The sequence below is a fragment of the Agelaius phoeniceus genome, chromosome 3 (genome assembly GCF_051311805.1).
Source record: "Agelaius phoeniceus isolate bAgePho1 chromosome 3, bAgePho1.hap1, whole genome shotgun sequence".
Lineage (NCBI taxonomy): Eukaryota > Metazoa > Chordata > Aves > Passeriformes > Icteridae > Agelaius > Agelaius phoeniceus.
The window spans coordinates 46355744-46366052 of NC_135267.1; the positions used below are offsets into that span (position 1 = coordinate 46355744).

The following is a 10309-nucleotide window of genomic DNA, read 5'->3' on the forward strand; positions in this document are numbered from 1 at the left end:
TTTTTTACATTCTCTGTTTTTCTACGGCCCATTGTTAAAATGTTTGTTGGGTCGATTATGTATGTTGTAGACATGATTTTTTTTTTGAGGCTTTGATTTAAGCAAAGCTGTGATATCTAGACCAGGTATCACAGTTACCTGGAAAGAACTCATTCCCAGCACAAGTTACACCATTCATGCTACACTAGGAAGAAACATTCCTTGTTTTGCTGCTTCAAGCTACACCTGAGTCTGAAGACAAAGTTTGCTGCTCTATCTGCATAACCCTTTCCTAATTCAGGCTAAACCCTGAACATTGCTTCACTTGGAATAGTAAAGTTTGCAGTCACTGTGGTCTGGTGGCTGTATTCACAGGTCTGCTAAGGTAAGGAGAGGTAGAGCTGAGAGTACAAATGGTCTGTGGCCCTCTTACCAGGCATGGCAGCTCAAAGGGACACCAGCCCAACACTTCAGAGCAAACTCCTACAGACAAATAAATGGCAAAGAAATGAATGCCTTGTTCTTTTAGGAAGTGTCTCTCTTTGTTCATGCTCTGCCAAGTTTTTCTGTGAGAAATGAATATTGTGAAAAACTTTGTACAGTTCAGGTGCAGCCCTGAACAACCAGCTGCAGAGTTGTCAGTGGTGTCTGCTCTCCAGCAGTGCTGGCACGTGTGACCTGCAATGCTTCCCTGGGCCATAATCTTCAAAATAAGATTGAAAAACTTAGATTCTCTCTATTTCAGTGAGTCAAGAACCTGCAAACTTTTCCAGCTGAAGGTTATCAGAATTTCATGCTGATCACCTCATCCATAAGCTAACAAAAGGCTTACCTGTTTCTTTTCCTCAATAACTGACAGCCCTCTCTAGGCACATGTTCAGCATTTCAAGACTAACTTAAAGGTCAAATTTACCATCTGGGCAGATCAGGTGAGCTCATGGTTGAGGAAAGACCACTGAAAGGTGACTTGTCTAAGATCTGCACACACACACACACACACACACTCAGAGGCCACACACATTTCTTTTTGCTCTAGCCTTGTCTCAGACATGACCCATGTGCCAGAGTATCAGGATAAATCTGTACTAGAGATGTAAGATGTGGGCTGAATCTGGCACCTGAAACATGAGATACTAATAAGAGCCTGACAAAAGAAATGTTTGAAGAAAGAGATGGAGCAGAATTACATAGTTCTGACCCCTCTTATCTGAAACCTGAATTATGACAAACTGTTGAAGTACTTTGTGTTTAAGCAGTTACTCCCAAATTTTGGGTTGGCCATTTTGGGATGCAGACTCTCATGCTGGGAAACAATAACCAGTCCCTACATTCTGAGGATTTCTTCACCGTGTCCCACAAACTTTTTGGCCAATTGACAGTTTTCAGCCCCTCTACCTTCCACCTGGCAGAAAAACCACAGGTTCTTGACCAGAGAAGAGGAATTTGGAGAAGCAACTGCTTTTTCACCAAGACATTTCAGTAACTACTGGCTTGCTTGTGTGCATTTCTAAAAGCAGGACTTGTGTGCTGTCTCTCCTCCCAACTGTCCCTTCTATCCTCCTCCTATGAGCCTAATCTTGTTCCACACTTGTCCCCCTGGTCCTCCTGCCACCTGCCCCACCCAGCCTTGGCTGGATGCCATGGCTGTGGAGCCCTGGAAACCCAAAAGTTGGCAGCAGGCTCTGAGTGCTGGTGCAGGTCAGGCAGCCCAGCAGCTGGAGGAGACTGCCCAGCACCCAGCAATGCCCAGGTGCAGAATGGGGACGGCCACCATGGGCCAGCATGAGGAACTGGGAGGGAAAATCAGCCAGGTGAGGTTCAGCAGACAAAAGAGGAAAGAGACCAGCTACCAAATGCCAAGAGGGGCACAAGCAGCAGCCCTGGAAAAAAGGTGTTGTGGGCAGTAAGGAAGTAGAAGCTGTCTGAGCACCTGCTCTAGAATTGTGGCACTGAGGCCTCCTCAGATGTTTAAGCCAGGCTGAAGAGGACCAAGAATGAGCAGGGGCAGTGGGAATGGGGACCAATGGGAGAAGGCTGATGTTATGTGTTAGAACAAGTTGAGAGGGGACACAAAATACCTTTTTATTTTTTAAGTAATTTTCTTCATTACTTCATGAAGTACTTTCATGAAGAAAATTACTTAAAACCCCCCACCCTTCATACCCACTAAGGAGAGGACACAGCCATGTTTCATCTACAGGAAATTTAGGTTATGTTCTCTTAGCTATGAAGATAATTAACACATTTCCTAGAGGTGTGGACTTTTCTTCATTAAGGGTGTTTTTTGGGAACAAAATGTTTGCCTGGATTTTCCAAGGCCCTGCCTCAGAGCAGGAGGACGATCTCCTGAGGTCGCTTCTAACCTCACGCTCCTATGACTTCCCTTAAAGCGGCTTTAAAGCAAGACAAAAAAATTTTAAAATGCACAGAGGCTTCTGTCCTTTCCTACCTGAGGCACGGATCTCTATGTACAGTAGCAAACTGTTATCTTTTCTGCTGCTTTGACTGTAGCAGGTACTGAGCAATGCTGTCCCACCGTGCTGACACGAGGCAGGGTGTGCCCCCGACCCCAGGGAGGTGTTGATGTAGCACAGTCATGGAATCACAGAACCTGCTGAGCTGAAAGGCACCCTTCAGCATCATGCAGTCTGACTCCTTCTGGACCAGAAGTATAAATACAGGTGAAAATATAGATATTCCTGCAGTGGGTCAGGTTTGTTTCAGAGGTGGCCTGCTTTCCCTGCTGAGGACACGGGTTGGCCCTCCTGGCAGGGACAATGGGCCAGACCAGGGAAAGGTGCAAGCAGCAAAGCCCCACTGACTGTGAGCAGCAGGACTGAGTGGGCAGGGACATGTCAGGGAGGGACAGCTTTGGGTGAGCACCAGCTTATCAGAAAACCCAGGCCCTGGTGAAAGATGCAGCCTGAAACCTTTTGGGGTGTCCCGGGTCACTGTTGCCAGGCCACCAAGGCAGGTATCTGGGAGGGTGTCTTTCTGGGACAGGAGGATCCAGACAGTCCATAATGGCAAAACTGGGCCATGTTCCGGTGTCTGAGCAAGCAAATTATGCCAAAGGAGAAGATGCTCATGGCAGCAGCAGCCTCCTGTTCTGCTGGCAAACACGAGTGATGGCTGCCTCCATGCCCAGCAGTAACCTCACCAAACAAGGGCCCAGCACAGTCAGCCAGTAAACTGTACCAGACTTGGGCTCCCAGACAGAGAAAACAACCCCCTGCCTGTGTGATGTTTACATTAGAAGTTTATTTTACAGTTCATTTCACAATCCGTTTCTCCTCTCCCTTTGCTGGGAGGTGATTTATGGTGCTGCAGATCCTATCTGCCCGCCCTGCCCAGGGCACAGACCTGGGGGAGAAACCTGCCAGGGCTCTGGCCTTGTCCTTGCTGCTCTTTCCTCTACAACTGCCCTTACCTATGAGTAAAACTAGAGCAGTTCTTCCCAAATAATGATAAATTAGTCTCTTGCTCCCTTGTGCTGGTGTTGGTGCTTTGGGGGTGGGTGACTCAGGGTCTCTGGGGAGAATGAGCAAACAAGCAAACGTGAACTTCCCTCTGGCTGACTGCTCTCCTGGTCCCATGGTGGGGTGCTGAGGACTCCTGCTATGCTGTGGGACTGCAGACCCTGTGTCCCCAGGTGAGGAGGTGCCATTCCTGGCCTTGAAGCTGTTGGCATGATCCATGGCAGTGGGACATGGCTGGTCCCTGCCGTCCTGTGCCCTATGGGACTTTCAGGGGCTGATGGGATTAAGTGGGATTAGTTGCTCAATGGTACATTTAAATGCTGATTTTTGTGTTTCCCTGTTTTAGTGACATTCAGGGAGGTGGTTTAGCTTCACTGGTTTAATCAAGAGCTCCAGAGCTGAACGTGCAAAAATGATGTGCTGCATTTTACTGAGAAAATAAGAGATCTGATCAGAAGATCTGGTGAGAAATCCCTGAGTAATACTTGACCTTCCTTGCTGTCTGTGTGCTTTGAAGGCAAAGGATTTAGTGCTTCCTTGTGCAGAGCCAGGTGTTCCCTATGAATAACTGGACCCAACCTAAAAGCAGGAGGAAGTCTATTTAAAAAAACAGAGGTGTGGTAATGACACTATCAAGCTGTTTGTGTGTTGTGCAATCCACGGCTCCTGAAGAGCCTGCTCCCCAGTCATGCCTAAATCACTCCATCAAAACAATGACAAAAAACAACCCTAATAAATTGACTGGCAAGAGGGGTTTGTTCCTTTTCCTCAAGAAAATGCTGTTCACCTCACATAAATACGAAGTTCTGTGGACTGAATGCTCATGTGACAGATACAGTGCCTCGTAAACATCAAAGCCAAAAGTCCTGAAAGAACTTTTCTCTTACAGTTTTCTTTATCACCACTTATTGCCCTGATGATGACGATGTGTGCAGATGGTAAGAAACAGAAGAGTTTCACATAGAGGGCACTGAGATTACCTATGATTACCTAGATTAGCAGCTAAATAAGTGTCTCTCCATAAATGTTAGCAATTTACACCTTTTAAATTGCAGTTGTACAAAGGGGGGGTGAAGGTTAATGTTAAGAATATTAAGAAATTGTTTTCTTGTTCAACCTAATGCAAACTAGAAGTCTAGAAAAAGGGCATAGATTTGGCAATACTTGTGTTTGGGTTTTAGGTGACTGGTTCAAATTTAGTCCATTCCTACAAGGGTAACAGTTTTTAAAGGCAATATAAAAATACCTTTTTTCTCCTTTCCTACAAAAAGCACATGTACTTTTATTTGACTGTGGAATGATTCTTTTCTGTGTGTAATAATTCTCCAGACACTGGAGAATGATGTTGGAAATAGAGACACAAAATGGTCAGGTAAGTACAAACTTCTCTGCTTTTGTGCACCTGACTAAATATTTGAAGGGAAAATCATTCCACCATTCATTTCATTATTTTATGTGTCAATAACACCACCAAACAGTGCACTAGAATAATAAACTAACACTCTAGCTATAGAATTTGACCTTAGATTAGCTAGACTTCTATCTGATATGCGTCAGTAAACTTAAACCATTTGCACCAGTCCTATGAAGCTGAGATGGGTGTTGGGGTTTCTTTTCCTCTTACTGAAAGTGCACATTTTAGGAAAGGCAGCAAAGCTGGCACTGCTCAGCAGCCTCGTGTGGAGACATTCTTAAAAGCTTGTAAGGAAGTCAAAGGTAGAACTGAAAAGCTGAGGGATGGCAGCACCAGCAAGGGCAAGGATGATTTCTGCAGGGTGATCAGGAGGGGCATTTCATAAGAGAGAAACCTTCTCCCTGGATAGTTTTTCATAGCTAGCAACCATGCATTGCAGTTTCTGTCTTGCAACACAAGCTGTCTGCAGAGATTGTGTCTCCCTACCTGACCTGCATGCCCTGAAAGAGGGCCATGAAGCCTCAGGGGAAAAACACAGCCTTGGGGTGTCCTGTGGACCCTAAGTAACCTCTCAAGCCTGGTGCAAACTCTGCCCAAGAGGCATTTGCAGAAAACAGGCTTCCTCCTGGCAAACCTGCCTTCACGTGGAGCAAAAATGGAGAGGTTGTCCCCTTCACCTCCTGCCAACCTCTCTGGACAGACCAAACTCAAAACCACAAGGGAAAAGATTCAGCTGGTGTGTTGCAACATCCTTCCTCTGTTTTTGCCAATCCTATTTCTCAGTCTGTTGGCTAAGGTCCAGGATAATATCTCAAGGACACCCCAGTTCCATGGGGGAGGAGAGATGCAAACAATTTTGAAAACACTTTTTTACATTATTTTGTAGTTTTTTGGGCATCTTAAATTAAATTCAACCGCCCATGAAATGAAAATAACCCAAGGGAAAATGTTAGTAAAGGGCTTGCCAATATATCCCATGAGGACTACAACATGGTAAACATGCTGCTACTAAAAGGAACAGAGGTATAGATGCCAAAGTCTGGGTTTCTCTGGTTTGTAAGTAGGATTTAATTCCACTCAAATTTACTCAAACTCAAATTTAGTGCCCATTGAGGGTGTCCACTTCCCAGTTCCTGAACAGTTTGACTTCTGAAGCTCTGCTTCTTGCAGTAGTCTCTGTAGGTTTGGGTCTCCACAGTTCTTATCTACAAAAATCCTGGCAGTTCATGGAGGAATGGTTTTCTAGCATTTTATTCCATCACATCTCTCAAGAATATAGTGTAGGATTAAGGCAAATCTATGATATATTTTCAGAGAAGTTTGCATTTAGCAGCACAATACATGCTGCTAAACCTTCCCCTAAAGGTGTGTGCTGGACAAAGGGCAGAAGCACAGGGCTCTCCCAGCCTTGCCACTGGAAAGAGCCCAGTGGGACAGACACGGGGACAGGGCTCCAGCAGCTGCATCCAGGGAAGGACAGCTTCATGTGATACTGGCAGCTCAGGGAGCTGCTGTGGAGCAAGCTGGGGACTATGGGCATGCAGGCCAGATGTAAAGGAGCAAACTGCTGGCATTAAAAGTGCTCCTGCTCTTTAATTGGCATCCAGGAAGGGCCTATGATACTGAGAGGGGTGGATCAGAGATCTGTGGAGCCCTACTTTTTCATGCTGATTGAAGGGGACTGCATTAATAGGGCTGCTGAATGTTGATAAGGGCTGCTATAGTAAGAGAAGCCAACTGATATGATAAGACATGTATTTTTGTGTTATGTTTCAAGCCATTTAATAGCATTGGGTGGGGGTGGGGTGAACAGGAGCAAAAGTTGGGTTAAAAGATGTCCTTCATGTTAGAGAAACCTATTTGAACTTGCTTTCCTGTAGTTTAAATGAAAAACTGGGTTAAATTATTTCTGATAAAGCACTAACTGCATGAATTATTGTTCATAGGCAGGAAAAGTGCAAATTTCTATCACTATTCTGCCAATGCATCCTTTTGGGTTTGGGGTGTTTTTTTATCACCCCCCACAGGACAGTACTTGAAGCCTTTCCCAAATAACAACATCAATTGCAAGAAGCTGCATGTGAGTATTCTGCATTGCCACCAGCCCAGGGACAAGGATGCCAAATTTGCTTTCATTGTGGATGATTTGGTTAATCTTTTATTGAGTCCATGACAGGCTATTGAACTGACTCTGACATGGCGTCTGTGTTTCAGAGACCCAAGGTGATTTTTTATCCAGTCCCTCCCCTTTCCCTCTGAGCCCAGAAAGCCTGCAATTACAGGCAGTTTTCAAGGATGGCAGCTTTTGCTGACAGCCAGGACTTGTTGGGGCACAGAGTGGAGGGGCTGGACTGAACTTGGACCAGAATGAAAGCTATTTCAAATGGTGCCACTCAACCCCCAGGGCTGGGGGGTGCAGGCTTGGAAGCTTGGAAGCCGGGATCTGGGCTTGGGAGCCAGGATCTGGGCTTGGGAGCCAGGATTTGGCCTTGGAGCAGGCATGTCCCTTGATTCCAGCTGCATTCAGTTGCTCCTCTGCTGTGGGGAGCAGACACCAGTGAATCCATGTGCACTTCCATGTCCTCTGCCAGCGTCCCTAACTGCTCTGGTCATGCCTTCCTGTGCAGACCAGGAAAGGGCAGCATTTGCAGGAAAACTCTCAGGAACTGGGTGATTGCAGAGATCCTCAGTCCTGCCATGCTTGACCAAGAACAGGCAATGGTTGCAAGACCTGCTGTAGGAGTGACTGACCTTGTACCACTTGCTTGTGTAGAAAACCAAGCTTGAACAAATCTTGAGCTGGCCTGAGTGCCTTTGGAGAAGATGAGATGTATTCATTTGTCTCCTGTTGCCTGAGCCCTCAGGAGTGGGGTCTGGGTCTTTCCACGACCTTTTCCAAGCTCCCCTTCAAAGCCTCACCTGAAGCACTTGAATGTGCTGGCAGCTGGAATTTTTCCATCCAGAGGCTGTGGTAGTGTGGGCATGTGGCAGCACAGGTGAGGAGCACAAAAAGGGCATTGCCAGAGGGAAAGGCAAGGGCACCATCTCTGAGCTCTGGTCTTCTCAATGAACCCCAGGACCCTCCATTAGAGCGTGGTGACCTGCTCCTAAAACTTTGCAGTGGTGAAGCAGCTCCCTTTGTAGGACTCACCACCCTGCTCTGATGTATCTCGACCTACATTCAAATCTAGCTGTCCTGGTGGGTGCTTCATGGTGTCACATTTGTCTCTGGATGGGATCTGTCTCTGTCACTGCAGACAGCTCTGCCCTCTCAGCCTGCAGTCGAGGTATTTACATGATACTTACAACAGTGCAGTGTGCTTGTAGAGGCAAGGCAATTTTTCCTCCTTGCAGAGGCAGTTCTGGGTCTTTCTGGCAGCTTTCTGTCTTGGCTCACAGGGTCATTAATGCTGTTAATGGTTGTAAAATCACTGTACCCATTCCTAATATCAGTTGACTTTGGCCTTGAGAGACGGTGCTACCCTTTACACTTTAGCATTTCACAAAGACTTCAAATGCTGGCAGAGAGAGCTGGGCATGAACTAATCTGGGCAGCAAGTTACAGGTTGCTTCACTTCAGCTTTCCACGTGTTGACTTCAGGATCATAGTTACTGTGTGACTCCACTGATGTAAATGGGAGAGTTCATTTTTCCCCCACACTTGTGACTGAGCTTGAAAAATTAGTTCCTCTGAAAGCCAGTGTGTTTTAGCATTTGCTAAAGTGAACCTTTCTGTCCAGGCAAGTGGAGTACTGGGCTAAGATTGAGCTTTGTGATTCAATCCTACAACTTGCAGCCACTCCTCACCCTTGGCATGAGGTCGAGGTGACACAAGGTACAGATCATTTCCTTCAAATGAAAAGCAAAATGTTCTTCTAAGAAGGCCTGAAATATCCCTGGTCTGAAAGCTCCTTCAGGAATATAATTCATGGTGCCTGTTTTGGGGTAGGGGTGTCAAGGTAGACGTATTCCATACATTTTAATCTGCACAACATGCATGTTTCTTTCTATGATCCTTCACCCAGAACTGTATTTTAATGTTACAACTGAAGACACATATTTAATTATTGTGGTGTCTGTAAGAAACTCCAGGCTCCTCTGAAGTCCTCTGACAATGCAAAGTGTTTCACAATGTATGCAGAGGTAATTTGCATGGAGAATCAATATGCTAATTATTTCTGATTGTTTTGGCGTGTTTCTTGGCTCTTTGTCCCGGGGTGTACAGCCATGTATGGTCCCAATTCCTCTGTGAGGTGTAAGATGTAACTTGGCTCTGCCACAGTCACAGGACTTGCTAAAAGAGATGCAAACCAAAGAAGACTGGCACAGCTTGTACTGTCTTATCCAGTCTAGCTTCATTCTGTCAGGGAACATCAATTAAATCAGATGAAGAAATTAGGGAGCTTTTGTCTAGCTGGTGAGTTAAATAAATATTGATTAAAATAAAATGATTGCTAAGCAGATGAGTCAAAATAACCACCATACCAATTGGTATGTTTATATAAAGCCAAGTGGTGTGGGAATACAAGTGTCAAATATAGTCCCAGAGATGTTCTCCTTCTTCGTTTTATTTATTTCAAAGATGGTTGTGCTCTGACTCAGGGACCAGGAATAGTTGTGCCAGGCTCTGTGCTGCCTCAGAACAAAAAGATGAACTTTGCCTCTTGGCTTTGTCGGCAGCCTGAGGCTCTTTGGGACACCGGGGCCAGGCACACGGGAGGAACATGAGAAACAGGAGGACACTGTGGAAACTGTGCCAACACAGGGCACACACAGCCTCTGCTGCACAGCTTTGGGCCACTGAGCTTCTGACAGATAACACCATGGTGGGGCTGTGTGCCATCCAGGACAACAGCCCAAATTGTCCTGGGAGCCTGGGAAAAGCCCCCAGAAAACACCATGGCTCTCTGCTGGACCTGTTAGCTCCTAAATTGCTGCACAGTAACCAATGGCTGAGCTACCTAGGAAGAATTTCAGTGCAAACTTGGATTACACTTCCAGTTTTAAAGTGCTTGCTTTAGGGGCTGTGGATACGTGTGGGGCACAGGGAAGGCTGGTGGAGAAGTGCTGTGGATTGGGATAAGCAGCCATAAGAGAAGAATGTGGCTCTTTCCTCACCCTTACTGTCCCTGGATGCAACAAAACACAGTGCAGGCAAAAGGGACCGGTGTGCACCTGAGAGCTCCCTGTTGTCCAGGTTTTCACAGCATGAACGAGCATGGCTGGACTTCCTGCATTTGCCCAAATGTCCACTGCAAACTTTCTGGCAGATCACTTTTTGGGATCTGACAGATCACTATTGTTTCCCCCTCACCTGGGAAGAAGGCTGCTGGGTCACTGCTTTGCCAGCCAGCTGCTAAGTTGCTGAACCAGCAGCACACAGTCAAGTCTGACACCCCACTTGACCCAAGTTTGTTCCCCAAACCCTGATACTCAC

General features: G+C 46.2%; 1 long non-coding RNA gene across 2 annotated transcripts in view; it reads right to left on the reverse strand.

Moving 5' to 3' along the window:
- Positions 1-6356: 6356 nt before the first annotated feature.
- Positions 6357-10309, reverse strand: part of LOC143693548 (uncharacterized) — a 36069-nt gene continuing 32116 nt past the window's right edge. The window contains exon 4 of one of the 2 annotated variants that reach the window (XR_013181330.1): positions 6357-9232. This is a non-coding gene — a long non-coding RNA (uncharacterized LOC143693548). The remainder of the gene's footprint in view (positions 9233-10309) is intronic. The other variant, XR_013181329.1, reaches the window with a different exon arrangement.